At 40.9% G+C, this 21367-nt stretch overlaps 1 protein-coding gene across 1 annotated transcript in view; it reads left to right on the forward strand.

The window, feature by feature from the left end:
• Positions 1 to 21367, forward strand: part of NTRK2 (neurotrophic receptor tyrosine kinase 2) — a gene marked incomplete at its 3' end in the record, with an annotated part of 203362 nt that overhangs the window by 131848 nt on the left and 50147 nt on the right. The gene's annotated exons all lie outside the window — the stretch shown is intronic.

Genomic DNA, 21367 nt, shown 5'->3' on the forward strand with positions numbered 1-21367 from the left:
TTTCTTCCAGGTCTTCCAACACAAAAGAGATTGGCTTATGCTTTGTGACAACTGTATTGATGTCCTTTTTTAAATACTAACACTGTCTAACCATTCCCTGTATGGTGTGCAGCAGCTTCCATGACATTAAGAGTAAAAAATGTATATCCTCCTGTTCTGAAACCCTCAGGACCAGGAGAGCAAGGGAGAGGAAGGATCAGAAGCAGCTAAAACGCTAGAGGCTCACAGCTTGCCAGCACCCCCAGCCATTCCAGCAGAGAGCTGGCGCTCATCTGTCCTGGCAGGCAATGACTTGGCGCAGTGTTAGCATCATCTTTAGTGTGTCTTGCACTGTCTGGGGTGAGCCTTTGGTACTGCCCCGAGGGCTCTGAAGCCCAACTGCATTCACAGTGTGCCTGGAGAAAGGACTGCTGCCCACCTCTCTGCAACACACACGGCAGAGGCAAGGTCACCACCCTTCACCTCCTGAAGTCCATGGCTGACTACAGGTGTAAACTGCCTTTTGCTTCAGGTACAATCAGTTCTCTGACCACTACTGGGAAGGCTGGATTCGCAGGCTGGACCTCTTCAGCTGCCACAGCCAGCCCCAGCAGGCACCAGACGCGAAGCCCAAAAGCTCTGCACTCGGTTGAACCTCGTGGGAAAAATGCTTTCAGTCTTGTTCCTAACCCTGAGAGCTGACATCAGGTGCATGTTTTTAGTGAGGTGGGATTTCAGAGATAGTAAATCACAACTGTTATCCTGAAGATATGGTACAGGAACACAGACTTAAGCCTCAAATTCACATGGTCCTTCTTGGGGAATTTATTTAGTTTTGTCTTAGCTTTTGCTTCTAGAGTGAAAAGCACAAGGCTTTTACTTTTCTTGCAGATGGAGTGAATCCTTCAGAAAGTTAATCTGAATTTGGCTGTTTGCAACAATCCTTATTTTCCTAGAAAATTACTATTAATTTTGCCAACTCAGTGAAGGCTTTTGCAGTATGCATTCTGATGCAGCCTGTTTCCTTGCTGGAATAGATTTCACACAATTTTGTATTGGACTTTAAGGTTACAATTCTTTGCCTCTTCTAATGGCAGCATTTCAGAGAACCCTGACATTGTACCACACTGAAAAATAAACACAGTGAAAAAAAAGTATATCTTTCAGAAATGAGGAAGAAGAGAGAAGTTTTAACTTTGCAGTGATAGCTTTCCTCTAGAGGCCTAATCCAGAATTGATTTCCCATTTTAATCAACATGAGTCTTTCTAGCCTATTGATCTCTGTGTGTTTTGAGTTTGGCCTCAGCATCTGAAACAGGACTGTGGTAAATAGCAACATTAAACAAACTGATAAGAGATTTATCGTGGACTTGTAAATTTTGTGGATGGCAAGATAGGATGGTTTCAAGATAGAACAAAGCACACAGGCATTCATTGCTCCCGCAGAAGACAGCTTTGCCATCTCAATTTTGCAGCTTGCGTTTATTGACAGAATATGTACACAGAAATATGTAAAACACTTTCTATGGGGCAAGCACCGAAAAGGCTCAGGTGCTTTGCTTAATAATGGAGAGAAAGAGTACAGAGAAATCTTTTAGTTTTGTTTGATTTGGTCTAGCTGTGGGACAGACTTTTTGCCTGAGCATGCGGTATTTATTTTTCATCATATATAAAAGACTGTTCCCAATCACAGTGAGTTCTTGGCCTCATGGGACCAGTAGTCCCATCCAAATGTCCATAAAAGCTTTTAAAAAACATTTTGTTATGCTTTCTGTGACCTGTTTCTGTGGTATACAAGCATACATGTTAAAATCCACAGTATTCATTAGCTAAACCATCCCAAGAGCTGTCTTCCTGAAACTTTGATTCTTCCGTAACTGCAGCCAAAGGCTGTGCCAGGAGACACTTCGATGTCTGAGAGACTAGTGTCTGCCCTACCATAAAGAAATATGGCAGCAGATTGCAGAATAATTGTGTCAGAATACTTGCCTGAATTTCTCTCCTCTTACAGAGGGCTTTTTTAGGGATCAGCCTCAGAAAGACAAGATTAATTCAGAGGAATGCTAAGAACAAAGCTGCTGCAGAAACATGTATTGATGGCGAGGGTTTTCATTTTTAAGAAAGAAGGGCAATTATTTAAATGGAAAAGCAGTATAAGGAAAGATAGCAATCCTGGGGTTAAATCTTTCCCAGATCTCCATGCTTTTATAATAAGGAAAGGAAATAGTTTACAAGCTCAGCTATATACTCTCTGTGGTCACAAGCTGCCTGTCATTCTCTGCCCTGCTTTCTGCTGTCAGATCCTTAGAAGCTGTGTCAGGGCTGAGCTGGACTTAGAGTTTTGCGTAGCATGTTAACTATCTGGGTACTCAGGCTAAGAAGGCCATAGGTCAAATCCTACTTGAACATATTCAAGCCAAAAACAGTGAGCAGTTTTTTCTTCATATTTCAGATTTTGTGATGTAACAAGCTTTATATAACCTTATCTGTGACAAAAAGTGTATTTGGAATTAGCTTCTGGGTACTTGCTTTTGAGTAAACTAATAAGCTATTTGATACAATGCAAGCTAAGTGTTTTTGCATCTGGATACACTTGAATTACTGAGATTCTTGATGTGTGTTGTTGTTTAAGTTGTGCAACCTGTAGGATGACTGTAAATAAAATCACATTTTTGGCCAGTTAGTACTCAGTCTGATACACAGAAAGTGGTCATGGAATCATAGAATGGCTTGGGTTGGAAGGGACCTTAATGATCCTCTAGTTCCAACCTCCCTGCCATGGGCCAGGACACCTTCCACTAGACCAGGTTGCCCAAACGCCTCTCTAGTCTGGCCTTGAACACTTCAAGAGATGGGGCATCTACAACTTCTCTGGGCAGCCTGTTTCAGTGCCCAACTGCCCTCACGGTGAAGAATCTCTTCCTTATATCTAATCTAAATCTACTCTCTCTCAGTTTAACACTATTACCCCTTGTCCTATCACTACATGTTCTTGTCGAAAAGTCTCTCTCCAGCTTTCTTGCAGGCCATCTTTAGGTACTGGAAGGCCACATAACGTCTCACCAGAGACTTCTCTTCTCCAGGCTGAACAACCCCAACTCTCTCAGCCTGTGTAAAGGCTTATGAAATGCACATTGTACCAATGAATACAAAAAATATGAAGTATATGAATATATTCCGTCTTTTAACGTGCTGCTCTCTTACAGCAAGATTATGAAACAAAGGAAGGACAATGCATACTCTTTTTCTTGTTACCTTTGACAGGCAGTTGCTCTGTATGGACAAAATCCACTGTATGTCCTCAGGGAATACCTTTCATGTTACAAACATGGAGACAATACTACCTCTAGGTGTTGATTAAGCCAGCAAGCATGTTACTAAGAGTGACACTGTTCTACACATACCATCATAAATATAAACTCTGAAACACAATTATGGATAAAACTCAGTAGATAGGACAAAACTGAATGAACATCACAAAGATGAAGCAGAAAAATCATGCTCCAACAATAGGGAAACTGCAGGGTAAATACAAAAGCCCATGACTTGCGTGTATCCAAGCAATAACCAGAGAGGGGGCTTCAGTAAGAAGTGACACCCTGTGAGAAAGTGATGTATACAAATCTCCTTTTCCCAGAGAAAGAAAAGGAAGGAGAGGGTGGGAAAGGGAAAAGGCAGTAAAAGATAAGAAAGACAAAAGGGTAGGCCTGCTGGTCATTACTCCAGTTGTGCCAATATTTTGAAGCTATACTGCTCCAAAGCTCAAGCAAATTAAGTCACTATCTAGGTTTTTACTTCCTCAACATTGTGACTTCAGAATTTGGATTTGAGGGGCAAGTACATCACCTGAGTTGTTAAAAGCAGCAATGTTTGAGGATGCCCTTAATTGCCTTTCACTAGGCCAGTGTGTTCATTGAGCTTTCCCTCTTTTTTGCTTTTCATCCTGACAGCCAATTAATTGAAAATCCAGGTCCAGTTGGGAAATGAATTTTATCTACATTTCTCTGGAGCCTCAGTGAAGACAACTGGAGGGCAGCATGGCAGGGTCTTTTATCTGCAGCTTTGACTGTTTGTTAATTTGGTTTTATAGCTTTTAAACTGATGTTTATTGCTTCTCTAGATGTTCAGGATGGAAGTCCTCTTGAACCCCTGATGGCATTTCGTTATGGTCATAATTAGAAATTGTCTCTTATCTTTAAGGAGTGTGAAAGGATCAATAGAACACAAGACAGCTGAAGGACAAAAAGCTCTTCTGGGTCGCTGTTTATTTCTGTACCTGTCTGTGCCCCCCATCTCCAGACCCCAGCTGCTACTTGTGATGTTGGACATATAAGGAGAGAGATGATTAGGGTGCTGGGATAAGGGAAATGTATTATAACAGCAGTGCCTGTGATTATCAAAGGGACTGTATATTTAAGAGATATCATGATTTGCCTTCGTTGCTGAAAAGCAGAGAAGCCATTCTCTGAATTTTCTTTGTATTAGAAATATTAATATAGCAGCACTGACCTTACTGAAGATGAGATATCCCATCATAATCCAGGTAATAGGTTCTAGCACAAAAATACTGCTGTATGCAAAATTTCAGTTCCTCCAAAGGATTTTACGTGGACAAGTATTTGCAATAGCATAGGAATGAAATTGCAGAATCCTTCTTTGATTATAAATTTGTTCAGCATGGGAGAAGTATTTTGAACAATTACTTTTAACTCACAGCATTCAGATCAGTTTGTCAAAAGTCGGTTGTAATCATATCTTGGGTTTTGGTTCAAACATCTGTAGCTTTAACTTCCATTCTGTACATCCTGTGCACTTGCAAGTGATTTTTACTGGTTAAGTTTTTTGGGAGTCAAATTTGGTAGCCTCTGGATAGGGATGAGGATAATGATCGGAGGAGCAGTGTGCTGATGTTCAGGCATCCTGCATAGGCTCCTGTATGAGATTGGCATCCAGTTCTTCATCTGGTGATGGCCTTGGAAGAGTAGTTCATCCACCACAATGCAAAGTGAGAGAGGAAGGTCCTAGTGCCTTTATCATTTTGGACAGCCAGAATAATGCAGCCTTCAGTGAATTATTCTATCCTCAGTACAAGTATTCCCCCTCCAAAGTTCCAGGGTAATAGCTGAGATTTTAAATGCACAGAAGTAAAGCTGTTCAGAAATAGAATTTTCCTCCCATGGGAGATTTCAGCATTTCAAAATTACTTTCTGATTTAAAATGACAATGTAAGTTAAAGCAGAGGGAACTTGAATCAGTTTTGTCTCAAGTTTCAAATTGAAATGTTGAAATGGAAAAATGTGCATCTTCAATAAAATTTAAATAATTGGGTAGTTTAAAATGAAGTGTTTATCTGAGCAAATATTTCAAAATTAAGATTTTTTTTTTTTTGGAGGGGGTGGTTGTGAGGCAGGAGGGAAAGCTTTTTTCTGCTTTGGAATATTGAATTTGCTTATTTGTTTTAGAAAGCCAAAAAGGTAACTGAAAATCAACATTTTCCTGCTGATGAATCTTTGAAACTTTATTTATACCATTAACATTTTCAGTCAATTTTTTGACTGTTTTTATACTGAAGTCAGTACTGTGGGAATCAAAATTTTGAATGTCCTGACTTGTGTTCAATTAATATTTGGCACATTTTCTTTCATTCCTATACCTTTTCCCATTAATTTTTTTGTTGAACTTATCTGGGAAGGGGAGTAACTTTAAAAGACGAAAAGTGGTTGTATGGATGAAACTCCACTGAAGTCAATGGAGCTTTAAATATTGGCACCAACAGATAATTTGTCTCATGGAGTGCAGTTACATTGTCACATCTTGAATGTTCTTCATTCTCATGATAGACATTGCTAACGGAGTCCCTTTTCAAGCATTTATGCATTTATTGTTTTCAAAACCCCTTTCCTCAGAGAGGTCAAAAGCTCTTCTCATCACCATAGGGAGCCCATGGGAATTTCAGCATTCTGAAGTACGGCAGGTATCCAACTGCATTAAAATGTTAATGCCTTTTTTCCTTTTTTTTTTTTTTTTTTTTTAAAAAAAAAAAAAAAAAAAGCTTTGGTTTTTTCATTAATCAAAAGTGTTGGAATCTGATTGTTTTTCGATTCGGAGGAAAACATTCCAGCAGGAAAAATGTCACATTAAAATCAGATTACTTCCAACTAATCCGTAAAAGAATTCCCCCTAGTGAGAAGGCCCTGTCCCTGGTTGCTTTGTATCACTAGTGTGATGCTATAATACCTTTTTTCTACCATGTTTCTGGTAATTTTTGGTATTATCTTTGCAGAAAATAGATGGCACATCTCCTCTAAAAGCCAAATGTTTTCCCCTGCTTGGCTGTACAGTAAAGCTGGAATTTTCCCTCCTTGCCAATGTTGATATTTTTCCTTAAGAGTGGAGAACAATGTAATTACTTATTTGCGTGTGTTACTTTAGAGCCCCAAGGTCCAAACAGGACCTCACTGCTGCAAACAACTGCTGCCTGAAGAGCTTTTGGGCTATGACCTCGCTCCCATATCCTGGAGCTGGTTGGTTGGCCCGTGGGCAGGTCACAATCCTGGGGCTTAACGTACACAGTGAAGAATGGGGGAAGGATGCTTCCTTGTCTTGCCCGCAAGAGCAGGGGGCCCCAGGGATTAAATCCCTTGGCCCAGCTCACACAGGAAATCTGTGGCCCACCCTGAGGTGGAAGCCAGATCTCCTGAGTGGTCCTCTCATCCCCTGACCCAACCATCCTTCCTCCCTGGCGTCGTGTTGGCCTCCAGCGCAGAAACTTCTACCCGAGGAATTTTCCATTGAGTTCTGCTGCTGATGAGTTTCTTTCTCACCAATAGGTGGAAACTGACAGCCCGGTTTCTCAGGTGACACAAGGAACGGTTCTGCCATCCCAAATGAGGCAGGAAAAACATCACGCAGAACAAGGAATTTTCCATAAGAAACTGTACCATAGCAACTGCAAAAGACGTTGAAGCACATTACACTTTCTCAGCTTGTTGCAACCTGTGCTTTGATGCAACAGGACATCAGAAAAGCGAAGACTTGGGTTTTTTTTTTTTTGTTGTTTTTCTTTTCCTCACTTATTTCTTTGGCCAGGAGAGTGATTGCTTTAAGTGGTGCTGCTTGATCATAATGAATTTATTGCAAAATTGTGTAACCTTTCCACATCCGTCTCGAAAGTCTGTGCCAGAGCCTGTGTTCTGGCATGCACTGTCATGCTATAGCTGGGGAGGGTGAGAGAACTGCATCTGCAAACTTCCATAAGAGATCACAAGCTTTTGAAATTGTAGGATAACTAACCAAATGGGATGCAGAAATATTTCCAACAGGATGGCAGCTGTGCTATATGTGGCATCAAAATAAAGCTGAGTCACTAAGAAGTAGTGATAAATAAGCTAGCAAAAGTTTCTGTCTCTTTTTCTAAGCATATCCCAAATATGATTGTGTAGTGTAACAGAAAAAAAAAATCACTGTGTAGAAACAAGTGGCTCTGGTGTTGGTTTGGATATGGGTGAATTCTTGCTGTACTAGGGACAGCATTTAATTATAATGTATAAAATCTTTAAGGGAAGTCTTTGCATGGCAGATGTTTAGTTTGTTCCTGAGCACCTGTAACAGGCTGTTCAGGTTGCAGAAATCTAAATTAACAGGACCTAAAATGCTTAAGTGAGAAAACAGGAGAAAATCTGATTAGCACTACTAATCAGCTGAGGTCTGGAGATTCCCTTTCTTTTGAACTGGGGCCATTTAGTCACCTTTCTTTTCTTTTTTCAGAGTTCATACTGCACCCTGCCCATATTTCATCTCTACCTTATGTCTCTTCTCAAGCCCTCCAGCAGTGCAGTCTTGTGTTTCTCATGGGACACAACTCCATGGTGTGGATGATCCTCCTTTCCTATGTATCTTCAGATATGAATTACTGGGTGGAAAGCTGCAGTATGTAGCACATTTGCTATGTATTATATGTACTGTTTTTTCATTCAAACTCACAACCTGTTCAATTTCTGAGGTATTTCTGAGGCAAGATGTAGCTCCTTTCTGTGAGCTTGTTTTGGTGACAAGCCTGTCACTGATTTGGGAAAGTTGTATCAGACTCCTGTAAAACCAGGCTTGAACTAAAAAGGCTGTACTGGAGCAGGGGTCGCCATGGTTGCCCTCAACTAGGACTTTCAGCAAGGTGCGTCTGTGAAAGCACAATAGTTTTTGTGCTTTTGTAGCAGTGGTAATGCAGATTCTCAAACTACTTGCTCCTAGCTACTGTAGCTAGCTTTCAGTGCAGTTAGTTATGGGCAAAAATACCTTGTAAAAGTCCTGAGAATAAGTTTTTCCCCATGATGTTGCTCAGTTGCTTAGCTAGAATAGCCCTCATTAGGATGCAGTTTACCATTTTCCTTAGTTTCCACAACAACTGGCATTTCTGAGGCCTGCTTGACACAATATGAAGGAAAAATATTCCAGTAACCCCTGTTCAGAAATCTGTATTTGTTTACATTTGTGAAGGCGTGGAAAGGGAGCTACAACAAATAGTTTTGAAGAGCTAGTTGTGGTATTTTAATTCCCTGAGGGCCTGTTTATTTCTGTGCAGGATAGTAGGTAAAAGATTGTAAACTAGTAACAACATACAGACTGAAGTAAGCAAAGAATTAGGGCAGTTAGCTAAGCAGCAGGCCTCACATTTTCTTTTGTCCATGGCAGGTCTTTTTTTTTTTTTTCTTAAATTAAGGGATGCTGTGGGTTTCTTAATTGCTTTCTTCAGCAGCTGTAACTGTTAATCTAGAAGGACTCCATGGAGTTTCCCAGTTTACATTTTTGTGAACAAGAGCAGGATTACAAGAGCAGGATTAGTTTCATGGCATACAAGATAACACTGAAGGCAATGGAAGAAAAACCATGGTGTTATAAAATCTATTTTTCTGAATATATTTTTTTTCTTTCCAGTTGCTTTGATTTTTGACTGTGTCATAATGCACTTTAAGGTGGCCAGAATCTGTAAAAATAAAGAATTCATTGCAGCCAAACCCATATCTGAAGAGTCTCCACTTGAGATTTTGGAAGTAAGAAAGTGATGGCAGTGAAGAGTTTGGGCCATTGTTTTCAGAATATAACAAATATGAACTTTGATGAATATGAAACTTATATTTTTTTAGCTTTGTGACATAATATTTTTTAAAACCCCTCTATTATGAAACAGTTAGGTAACAATTTCTGGCCTTATTTTCTAGATGAGGGAAGCAATGATAAAGGGATTCACTCAACAGAAGCCTTGTAAGAGTGGTTTGCCAGAGTGCTCATGACAAATGCTTTTTCATCTCTACGTGTGTGTGTGTGTGTAGGTTTCAGAAGCAAATGATGTTGCCTCTCTGTAGTTTCTCTGTGAGGAAAAATGCAAATCAGTAATGGTTATTTTTGCAGTTGGAGCCTGTTGTATTCTTGGAACATGTGGCTGTATAACTATTCTCATATCGAAGAAAATGTTACAACAAAGGGAAAAAAAATGTGACAGAAGCAATGATGAAAGCAACACACTAGCCTGTAAGTTAGTTAAGAGTTGTGCATGGGAAAACATTGGAAAAACCACCCAATAAATCTTGAAATCAGCTTATAAATAATTATGTTAGCTTCTCATCCTTCCTGTTCTCCTTACAATTCTGACCAGAAGGACAAGCTAGAAACAGTCTCCTGGAAATTTCTTGTGGACCATTTTGTGGATGTTGGACTGCAAAAAGGCAAAGTAGCCCTCCAGGTCCATAACAGGCTCCGGACCAAACCTTCCTAAAATCAGGTCTGTACTTGCCCTCCTGCTGGTGGTGGTCTTGCAGGAGGCAGCAGTGAATCAGCACTGCTTGTAACGTGGTCTGTTAATCTGCCCTGGTGACATCTTGTCTGTAGGGCTGACCATCAGGCTTTGTGTACGTCAGTGTTTTAGTTAAGTGCAGACAGTGCATATCGATGGACAACGCCTGTTTCCTTAACTGCAAGTACCAGTTCCAAGCAATGCAAGATAAAAGTTCTTCTGTTTCATTGGTAACAATACAAATAATGGTAATTTTTAATATTTCCTTTACTGATAAGCATGTGGGGTTTTCTGCCATTACCGTTCAACAAACGAAGCAGCTATTTGTGTTGTTTTTTTCTGCTCAATGTGCTTTCCAAGTACATGAGTATGTAGGCAGCTCGTATTTATTACTGTGGGAGAGAACTTGAACTTCAGAAAGGAGAAAAAACCCTAAATTTTGTCTTTGTTCAGACTACGGTTACTGTAAATACAATGGTGTACAGGAGTGGGAACAAAACAGTTTTATTTTTTAAAAGCAACAGTCATACAGATGCTAGGTGAGAAGAGAACTTTTCTGGTCCAAGCATTTTTGGTTTCTTGCAGAGACTGCCAGAATTACATTTGCGTTCACTTCAGTCTATAACAAGAATTGCAGAAGATTAAACTGTTAAGTAGGTTCCAAATATAAAGAACGCAGGGGAGAAAGGTGACTATGATTTATGGTGACATCTATTAAGCTTTTACAGAATATTACACATATGTACTAGCTATCACCAAAAAATTAACTGATATTAATTGGTCAGAGCTGCCAACTCGGTCTGCTTATGAGTGTAACACTCTGCTTTAGGTCATGTTCATTATACTGACATCGTATGTCAGATCCTGAATAAAGTTCATTCAGCCATTTCTGCCGTTCTTCTTGTTTCCCTGCTATGTGTGTGTGCTGCTATCAGTGAGAGTTCATGTCTCGGCAAAGTCCAGATCTGTGTGCTTTGGGAAATACATGTCTCAGGTATCTGCTCGGTGGCCACTTCTCCAGCAGCAGCGGGGCTGTGAGGGGGCATCATTCGATTGAATCAAGCCTGGTGTTTTCCTCTTTCTTGGCAACTGACTGGAACAAAATGTTCAAAGCTCTTTCTTCCTCCTTTCCCTCCTCCTTTTTTTTTTTTTTTCCCCTCTGTCTTTCACTTCCATTCCTCAAAAGGCTATAACTGGATTCATTATTGTGAGATAAATGAGCCAGTAAACTTCCATGCATTTTGCTGCATTTGGGCAGCTCCTGTTCCTTAGTGACAGCTGCTTGGCTCAGCACACTGTAATTATCAACTCAAAACCAAGATGCTTTTAGGTGCTGAAAACATATTGGCAGAGCTTGAACTTGTCCTTAACCTCGTCACAGGCCACAGCGTTAAAAGATCCCATTGAATGGTTGGTTGGTTGGTTGTGTTGTCGCTGTTGATACTGGGGCTCTGACTGTTCATTGTCACAGTGAGAAACAATTGTTACCCTAAAAGAGTACAGGTCTTTGTTTTTCATTAGCTGTTGACATATTGTATAGTTAACTTTTGATTAATGTATCTGTGTTCATTCCATTTGTCTAAAATACAGTTTTATTGATATATGGGAGGGGATTTATACATGTTAGTGAAAATTTACAAAACTCTTATTTAAGCAGATGTCTGAAGGGAACTTTGCTGAGGAACAGACCTGTTGGTTTGTTGCCTGTAGTAGAACCAAGGCAATCTTTGCTCCTACTGTAATCCTGCCTCTGTTTGGCTGCCGGCTGGTGCCTAGCTGTCCACAGCCGCAGGCGCGCAGAGCATGGCATCGCCTCTGGTCCACTGCACAGCAAGTGGCCCTGGGCTGTGTGTTGCGCAGACCACTTGCAAGCAGCTGCACATAGTCGAGACTTTTGGTCCCTCACCAGACTTCTTTTAGCAGAGAAGGAGGACTCCTCCTCATTTGTCAGAAATGTCGAGAAACATAATTTCAGCTGACAGGTGACACAGTCCAGAGCTCAAGTGATTGGAAGATTTCTCATATTATCTGCTAGATCTGTTAGCTAGATGTGTTAGTTTTCATGTTACATGAAAATAACATGCAAATCCAAGACGGGAGAAGAGAAAGTATATGACATTTTTTGGAAGACAAATGATCTGGAAGAGTCCTGCTGTTCCCATTGTCAAGCCACAGCTTTCCTTTTCTCATAGTATCCATAGGGCAGTTTGGGTTTTCTGCCAGGACAATTAGAATAGGCATCTATGCTGCTACTATTGAAAAAAGGCTTTGAAGTGTTCGCAATTCCTGCTGGGCTACAGTTTAGTGTAATTTACAGAGCAGTTCCAAGTAGGAGCACCACTGTTTGCCTAAGCAAAGCTCAGTGGAAGTGGAACAACAGTCACATTCGCATCTTTCCCTAGGATTTTAGGGGGCTGTCAGACCCTGGAGAATGACAAGAAGTTGCCCAGGCTGTAAAAACCTCATGACGTTTACACACAGAACAATTTATGTTGTTTGCCTAAAACAAACATAGACTTTACCGGCTTAGTCCTTCAGAGGATGCAGGGCAGAAGAACCAGGTCAGCAGAGGAGGTGATGTGTCATCTGTGATAAGCAGATCTTTTTAAGCTTGAAAAATGAATCATGCTAGATTTATCTGGAAACACTTTTTTTCCAGTGCAACAAAAGAAAAATCATCTTTTCTTTGCAGTTGTTGAGAATCTGATCCTGAAGAACACTCAGCATGTTCAGGCTTGCAAGCCCTTCCTGACTTCATTTGGATTACCTATAAGTGAAAACTTATAGGGCTTTTGTTTGAAGCTAGTACAACGTAATAATCTTTTGACTGCACTGTGGCTGCAATAAAGGTGTCTGTCACAGCCCAGCAGCAAAGACAGATTTTCTGAGTGTACCTTGCATGCATATACAGGATGTTTCAAAAAGATGGACCCAGTTGGCTGGCAAGACTAGTGGACTTGCACGGGATATGCAGAAAACTCTCTTGAATTCTTCTCACATTTTCCTCTGAAGTGCATGGTTGCCCTGTGCTCTTCCCCTTACATAAACAGTCTGTTTCCTCAAATTGTCGATACCAGTGACAAATGCTTTTTGGCATCGGTGGATCCATATTCTTGCGAATGACTGAGGCCAGGGGCTGTTTGTGCTCTGGGAGAGTAATCATTTGAAACTCTACGCCCCGTCCTTTCAAGTGGTCAGAGTTTCATTCATGGGTGGCTCGTAGTTGCAGAGATACAGTGATTTCAAATTGGGGCCATCTTTTCAGAACAGCCTGTACTGCCAGTAAAAGCTGCCTTTGTTCTCCATAAGCACTGGGATTCTGAAACTGTAACGGACCAAGGAGGAAATGCCCTGTAGCTACATAAGCCTCTGTAGATGGCCTGCCCTAGCAAAGAGGTGTGACAGCCTGCCAGTGAAACAGAAGCAGAGCAACAAATGCCTCACCATGGAAGGACACAGAAATGCTGAAGGACAGCACATCTGTAAAAGAGAATACCTTCTTTTTTCAGGTTCATTCATATTTTATGATGGTTTTGCTCATGTCTGCTGTGACATGGGGCTTTGGGGCAGTACAACCCTTAGTGCTAAGCCTCTCTGCATCCCCAGAGGACAGAGGACAAATTGTGGTTCTTCTTGAGGGAGACTCAAGACTTGTTTTCTCTCGTTCCTGCTGATTTTCTTTCTCAGTGAATAATACAGGGATCTGACTAAAGGGTGAGGAAGGTTTCTTATTTTGTTTGTTTGTGATGCCCAATGTCTTTGCGAGTCTTTTGTGGGTCCTCCTCAGAGATAACCAAACGTGTAACTTTTCTGTGTCTTTAAAGGCCACTTAACAGCAAAACCCCAAAAAGGGGACAGTACGCACAGAATCAGAAGAGCAAGTCACCACATAGCGGCAGAGCCTTAATGATATGCAGTTAAGGATGCAGGCAGAGTCTGAACGAACTTTCAGCGTTTTAATTTACCTCATTTGGCCCAAAGAATGCAAAACATGGGCATGCATAAGATTCAGCTTTCCTCATGGAAAGACATGCAGTGCGCTGCAGTCTGATAGAACCATGAGAGGTGCTCTAAAGCAGAACAAAAATTATTAGGAAAAGCATAAATAATATGTTTAAAAATGATACACAGAAGGCTGGGTTCTGTTGTGCTCCTGCAATGTTTTCTCTATTGTTCCCTTTTCTTTCCATGCACAATAAGCTGCAACAGGGCAGACCTACCCATCCACCATGGCTGATCAGATGCTATGCCACCTTTTAGCAAAATAGTTCAGCAAAAGGTAAAGGTTAAGTACATGCTTAACTTTTATAGAAGTGAATAGCATTTGTGACTGTGACCTAAGCACATGGTTTATTCATTCACAGGCTTGAAAGCCCAATTTACTTTTCATATCTCATTTTGAAAGGCTACCAGTAAAACCCTTCTGTCCTCCCTTATATCAGGGTACAAAATGATTTCCTTTTCCTTTTAAAATGAGAAGAGAAAAAGCAACGCAGAAACCTACATCAAAAACAGGGCAATCTACTTCAGATTTCACCTTTATACCTACTTAGGCCAAGCCTGAATATGGCTCAGTCTCTGAATGTATAATTTTTCTTTCAGGTACTGCTCCTCAGACTGGCATCCTGGGATGCTTTTCAGACTACGCCTGTTTCTCATAACAAAGATAGAAAGGAGTTAATATTTTGAAGACAGTATATTTATTAGCCCTGCTTCCCTGCAAGCATCTATTATATGAGATATGCTACGTGGTATTTCCCCATCCTTTGCTGAGTGCTTCTGTTTCTGCAGCACAGAAGATCCCTAAAGATTAGTATCACGCTAAGGGAAAGGATTTCCTGGTCTGAGTTAAGAGAAGGGTGGTGGTGTGAGATCATTGTCTCCAGTTAACTTAAACATGGAAACCAGACCAGGTCTGCCACAACAAAATAATACTAGCAGAAGTTTTGTACAGCAACTCATGCACAAAGTTTTACAGTCAATCTTTTGGAAAAAGTGCACTAAGATTACAAATTAAGTGTATACACATCTGCAAAGACAATGTTTGGTCAAAATTCCAACACAGTTTTCTGCTTAAATTTGATTTACCATGCTGTACTGAAAAGTTGTTACTAGTCTAGAGGCAGCATAGAAAGAGAAACATGGAGCGATTAGTATCTTCTACTTATTCTGAACACAGAGCGTCAAATTTAGCTTTCAGTTGTTTTCATAGATCCCAATTATTTTAGCATGTAACAGATCAAATCCATATTTAATACATATTTTAAACTGAAATAAAAAACAGTTTCAGGTTTCTAAGGCTTGGAGGCATTTTGTACCTTAGTTTTGTATGAAAGGGCAAATTCATGCCTAGAAAAACTGTCGACTTTGTTATTCTTGTTTTCCTGAAGGGTGAATGTAGCTCATAAACTCATGCATTTAATGCAATGATAGCATTGTTATTATAATTTATTATTAAGTAGTTCTTGTTTGATTATAAAGATCTAATCAAGTATGGGAATATGCCTATCTGTAGCCAAACTGAGAGGATCTTGGCCAACTAAAACAAATGCATTACCATAACAAAAGAGTAGGATAAAAATCCCTCACCAGAGATCAAATATTAACCCCAAACAACAGCAGACACTTGAGTTTCAGCCAGAGAAGAGACACACCAGCAACAGCAAAATGAGTTTACAGTGAGCAAGAGCAGTGATGTCCCTGCTGCTGTGGGCAGGTGTGGGAGGGTGGAGCACCTTCCTGGGAGCTGCAGCACTATGTCACGAAGGGAAGCCTGATTCTCAGCCCACACAACAGAAACTCTCGGGTTTAAAGTATAAATGCTGTGAGGATGTAAGTTCTAAACGAAGCAACTGAAAGGTTAAGCTGCAGCAATGACAGATTTATTTGATTTATCATCAGATATAGCACTTGACAGCTAGGACACCCCTGTGTATTATGCCATTCCTGAGAGAGCTCACAGATTTGCCTTCCATAAATGTTTCCAGTTCTTCCAGGAAGAACACTGTCTATTCAACTTGCCCATTAAATGTGTCCTTATGGCCCACTTGGGGTCTGATGCCTGTGAAAAGTCTGGCAAATCACTGATGGCCACTCGGGGATACCTATTTCACAACTGTTGAGTTGAATCATTCTTTTTCAAATAAACAAAACAAAATTCAAAATTATTCAGAAGGTGTACTTGTACAGGTAATGTGACAAGGCCCAAGTGCCTTTCTGACCTAGTTTTTCTGTGGATCTTCCTTACACAGTTTTCTGTAGCCTGTACCAGCACCTTTCATTTAGAGCAGTGTACCTGAGGAGCTTGTGCTTGTTGGATTATTTTCCTTCTGTTAAAGAGGTGTGAATTGAATCTTAGTTGTGGAACATATATATGAAAACATGCTGCTTGTTGGTTTATGCCTACAACAGCTGAGCACCAGTCTTGCATGAGAATTTGTAGCTGCTGTCCAGTAAAAAGTAAACAACAATAGCACTACACAAAAATATATAGAGAATAATAAGTAATGAATGCCATATGGGATAAATACATCGAATAATCAGAAATATGCTCTCAGAACTGAGCTGGCCTACTTCTGTATATGGGCAATGCTGACATATTGGAAGGTTAACAAAAAAAAAAAGTGGTTGTTGTTGGCTTTTATTGCTGTGTTAGAGAGTAGATATCTCCATATGCCAAAATTTCTACGGTGGCAATAGCATGCAGAGCTGTAGAGATGCTGCTACTGCAGAATCTGATGGCCATCAGGTTAGACTTGCTGTTTGCTGTTTGTAGTGATTTTGTACCCTCCTGCTATGGGATTCTCTCTGAAATTCTACCTCTCCTTTTATGCAAATGACAAATGTTGTACAAATTTGGTACAAATACCTGAACAATCACTCTGCCATTTACACCTGTTTTTTCTTGCAAGATCTTAGAAATAATTGTGTCTTCACAATTGAAAGAGAAATGGTGAAAGAAGAAACTAAGGAACTCAAAATGTCTTTGTGTGGCATCTCATGTCGCATCACAAGCTGAGTCTTTTTCTGCTGCTACTTTTCTTCTTATGCAACTCTAAATATGTTTATAATATTACCTTGCCTGATTGGCATCTTGAACATCCTCACTCTCTTCTCAGAGTCCCAGGACAACACATTTCATCAGGAGTGTTCCACATGTGTACTGCTAGCAAAATTCTGAACAGTATCCGAGAAAGCAGACTAAGCAGATGATTTAAGTGGGCATGCAACACAACAGGATCTTTTAGTGTTGGTAATTCAGTGAGCAGTGATGCTGGAGCCTGTCTGCTGTGTCTCTTACTGTCCATCAAGCAGTGAGTCCATGTTGCAGCCTCTCCATAAGGACAGATCTCTCCTCTGTTCTGCTGTTCTCATACAGGAGAAGCAAACACATCTGAAACTTAGAGCACTTGTGATATTTTAATTGAATGAGGTGATCAAGATGAGACACACTCATACATACCAGATAACTATGTAATTTTTCATATTCTTTAGGAAACGCAGCCTTAAAAGGACTAGTGTGATCTTCAGACATGCAGAGATATAGGGAGCTTATTTTATGTTTTTATTACAAGTCTTGCGGAGAGTGATACAAGAATGTGACTTCCAGTTGGGAAAGTCAGCTTGAAATAACTAATTTTAAAAGGTTGTTGAAAATTTTTCTAGAGAAAATGACTGGCAAAATAGAGAAAATGTTTTCCTGGATGAGGCTTCCATCTCTTTGTCTTAGAGCAAGACTGTTGATTATGTATGTTTAACACCAGACCTTAAAAGGCTGCTCAAGCTAGCAGAGGAAGTCTAAAACTGAGGGAAGGGAGATGCAAGCCAGACAAGCTAAAAATTAAGAGACAAAGAATAAAACATGCATTTTTATTAGCAATGAAAATGATTACACGTTAGGGCAAGTGAATAGCTCACACTGGCACAGCTGCTTTTTGGAGGCATCCTCCTGCCAAGCACAAGTCATTTAACTCAATAACAGCACTTCGTGCTGTGTAGAAGGTCAGCTTAGGTGGTGTAATTAATAGTCACATGTGATGGTCAACTGTTCAGACCTTTTGTTTGTGACTGAAGGGAAAATACTTCCACTCTGTCACAGCATTTCACTTTATAATTACATGCAGAAACATTTTAATAATTTATACTGCTGAGCGTCCTGCTGGCTGTGGCTAGAATCAGTCACATCCAGCTCAGTGAAATCAATGTGGCGAGATGATCCCAAGTTGCCTGTTTCACTGGGACCCACTCCAGAACGTTGTGTGACCCTCTCTGTTCAGCCTCACCATGCAAGGTAGGTTACCTGGGGAGTGCGATCCCGTGCCTGCAGGTAGCGTTTGCAGGATGAGGCACTGATGCCTCACTTCCAGCATGGTATGTGCTGTTTGTTAGTGAGTGAAATACCCAGGAGTCCAGCTGTGTTGGTGGCATGTCTCAGAGACCTCAAGATGAGAAGAAAGCCCTTTTCTGAAGTTGTGCTCCCTGTTGTCAGACGATTTCCTGAAGTCATCCATGGGAGACCCCTGCTTCTGTGGGCATGGCTGTGTGGTTATTTAACACCACAGACTCATTTCAGCATTTAACTTTGTTTAGTTTGCTCAGTCTGACTTTGTATTTTGTTTCATCTTTCTCTTAAGTATTTCAACTTGACTTAGCTTTTTGCTTAATGTAATGTATTTTTTACAGTAACCAGACAGAATCTTTTAAACCAGGGATGGTGTGCTTTTAGAAGTACAAATGGCAGCTCAAAGATAATAATCATTTAGATTCAAAAGGAAAATACATAGCTGTCCTTGGAATGTTTCAGTATCTTTGTCTGTGAGACAATGTTATGAGACCACTTCTTTGGTAATTTAATTATGTCACCTCTTTGGCCAAATTCTGCTTTGTTTCTTTGGTGTAAATCCAGGATAATCTCTTGGACTTTAACAGAGATAATTGGCTTTATCCTGATGTTAACTGAAAGCAGATTTTGACCTGAATTTTTCAGGGTATCTCCTGCTGAAATCTCCTCCCACCGAAGATGGTGTCATTACGACTGGGGCCCTAAGTATGCTAAATGGATTTTTTCTTTAGCTCATATTTCCGTCACATCATATGTGTTTGATTTACTTACATTGCTCCTATATTTAATCTCTGCCCATTTAGTCACATTTACTGTCATTTTTTATTTGTTTAGTAACTCACTGCAGCTCAGAAAGGTAACAGGATGGATAGAGCATGACATGTTGCAAGAGTGTTCTGCATGGATCTCTTCTGTGGCTTGCTGCATTCTAGTTTTAACAGTTTGTTTTATGTGATGGGTTGTTTATTCAAATGCTTGGTTTATATAAGACCATTTAGCAGCAGCTGTAAGCATGCTACAGAGGAGTAGTAGATAGGTTTCTTACTTATTTTTACTCTATTGTTTCTGAGGTCCTCTAGGAACTTCAGAAGAAAAAAAAAAGAAAAAAATCCTTTGTACTGCTAAGTTCAACATTAGGGGTGCCAGGGTTCAAAATGGAGAGGACCCATGCAAAATTCAGAAAGTCAGCTGTGTTTGTCACCAGGTCTTTGGCAGCTGCAGAGAGAGCCAAGTGAAAAACTGCCTCTGCGGGAAGTCTGCTGCTGACGCCAGTAGGATGGGATCTCAGCCCGACTCCCTGTCTATGGGCTTTGTCAACATTTTCAGATGGTGACACTGGTAACGTGGAGATGAACTTTCCGCCCTAGGAAAGGAAGAGAGGCAACCTCCTGGTGATGCTGGTCAAGCAGAGGGAAACAGAAGAATTCCCCAGGAGGCAGGGTTGAATGGCAGGTTTGGCAGGGAGTAAGGGGGAGTTCTCATATATCAGGAAGCAGATTTTAAAGCAGAGATCAGGAGGTGTGCCACGCTCCCATGCTCGGGCGGCGTGCTGTGGCAGTGGTCCTCCTTGCCTGTCCACCTTGTGACTGGTATTAGCAGAGCCAAGGGGTGCCACTTAATCTGCATCCATGGGGAAAAGGTGCGTTTTCTTTCATTTTGTGCTTTACTTGAAAAGCCAGCGCTGAGGAGGAAGTTAAAAACAAATTCGTACTGACAGCAGGTAGCTGGCCAAGCAAACATACCCATTTTTTTCATCTCTGTGATAAAACTCAATCCTAAACCAGAATAGAGTTCAACAAGAGTGAAAAACATTGGTGCTCTGTGGTCTCGTTTCATGTGTACTTGGCTGTTAATGGGACCTGTGGCCTCTGGTGGGAGGCCAAGCACCAGAAGAGAGGATGGGCGGTTTCTCCGCCTGCAGCTGCCCACTGCAGGGACAGGAGCAAGCTCTGGTGGGTCAGGGGTGGCATGAAGAGAAGCTGGCTTTCCTCACCCCACTCCCAGGCCACAATGGGCCTGCTTGTGTGCTGGCCTGGGGGTTTCTGGCAGGTGGCAGCTGGGTATGGTGGAGCTCCATTCCTCTGGTGTGCTGCCCACCTGGCAGACTCATGATGGAGACTCCTGGGGACACCACTTGCTCTCCTGGCTTGCTCCAGCACCAGGCTCCCTCCACATACACATATGTGAATATGAAGTGCATGTATATGCAGTGTACTTGTGTTACATCGCTGTAGGCTTAGGGTGTGGGATATTTTTCTCTTGTAGACCATGGGTACTTTCTCCAAATGCTGGTGACAACAGTGGGGACAGGCTGTGCCATTTCTCCCCAGTGCTGTTACCAGCAGCACTCTGTTTTCCATCTTTTAGTAATGAAGGCAAGTTGGTTTCTGCAGGAGTGGCCACCCAGTTTGGAACAGGTGTGTGGTCAAGCATAGAGGCAGGGGTTGGTCTGCATCTGAATATATCCTAAATTATTGGTGGGGTTCTGTCTTGGTCCCTGCAGTTTGGGAGCCAAGGTGAGATTCATGTCTTTGCAGAAACTGGCTTGATGCCCGAGCATCACTGTCTACTTCACTTGTGTGTAGGATGTAAGTTGCAAATAGGCCTTGTCCAGGTAGGATTGAATTTCAGTGTTTGCTAAAGCAGCTAAATGTGCTGGGGTTAAATTCATCAGTAGATGCTGACTGTTTCATACAATTTCACCAACACAAGCTGTCAACCTTGTTGAGTTGGCCAGTTAAACTGCCCTTCCAGCTGCTTTGTTTAGCTTGAATATTGTAAATTGGTAATGTATTCTACAAAATTTGGTACAGTCTTTTAAATATTAAATCTTCTAATGGAAGCTTGTGCTGAAAGGAAAATGGAAAATGAGTTGAACAAAAATGCTCAAGGTCTTTAATGTCTGCATCAATTGATTCTGGGCAGCAATTAAACTAAGTCTCTGTCCAGTATGCTATATAAAACCTTTGTCCATCTTTTATTTCTTTTACTTCAGAGCAACACTGTAAGTCATGTTTCCAAGAAAGAAATTTCTGTCTTATTGTAAATGTTTTATAGCACAGAGAGGGAAAGCAGTTGAACAAGTGGTAAGAGAATAAGAGAGTTAGTTGGATAAACTTCCCTCTGAAAGGGGGAACATTTTGTTTTCTTGGATTAGGTTAATTTTCAAACTTTTTGGCTTTGCATGAAAGAATTCAGCTATTGTTAGAGGCACAAAAATAGAAGTGTTGTGAGAAAAGTTTGATTTGTTTTCAGCTTCT

Source organism: Streptopelia decaocto (assembly GCF_964273445.1).
Source record: "Streptopelia decaocto genome assembly, chromosome: Z".
NCBI classification, from domain to species: domain Eukaryota; kingdom Metazoa; phylum Chordata; class Aves; order Columbiformes; family Columbidae; genus Streptopelia; species Streptopelia decaocto.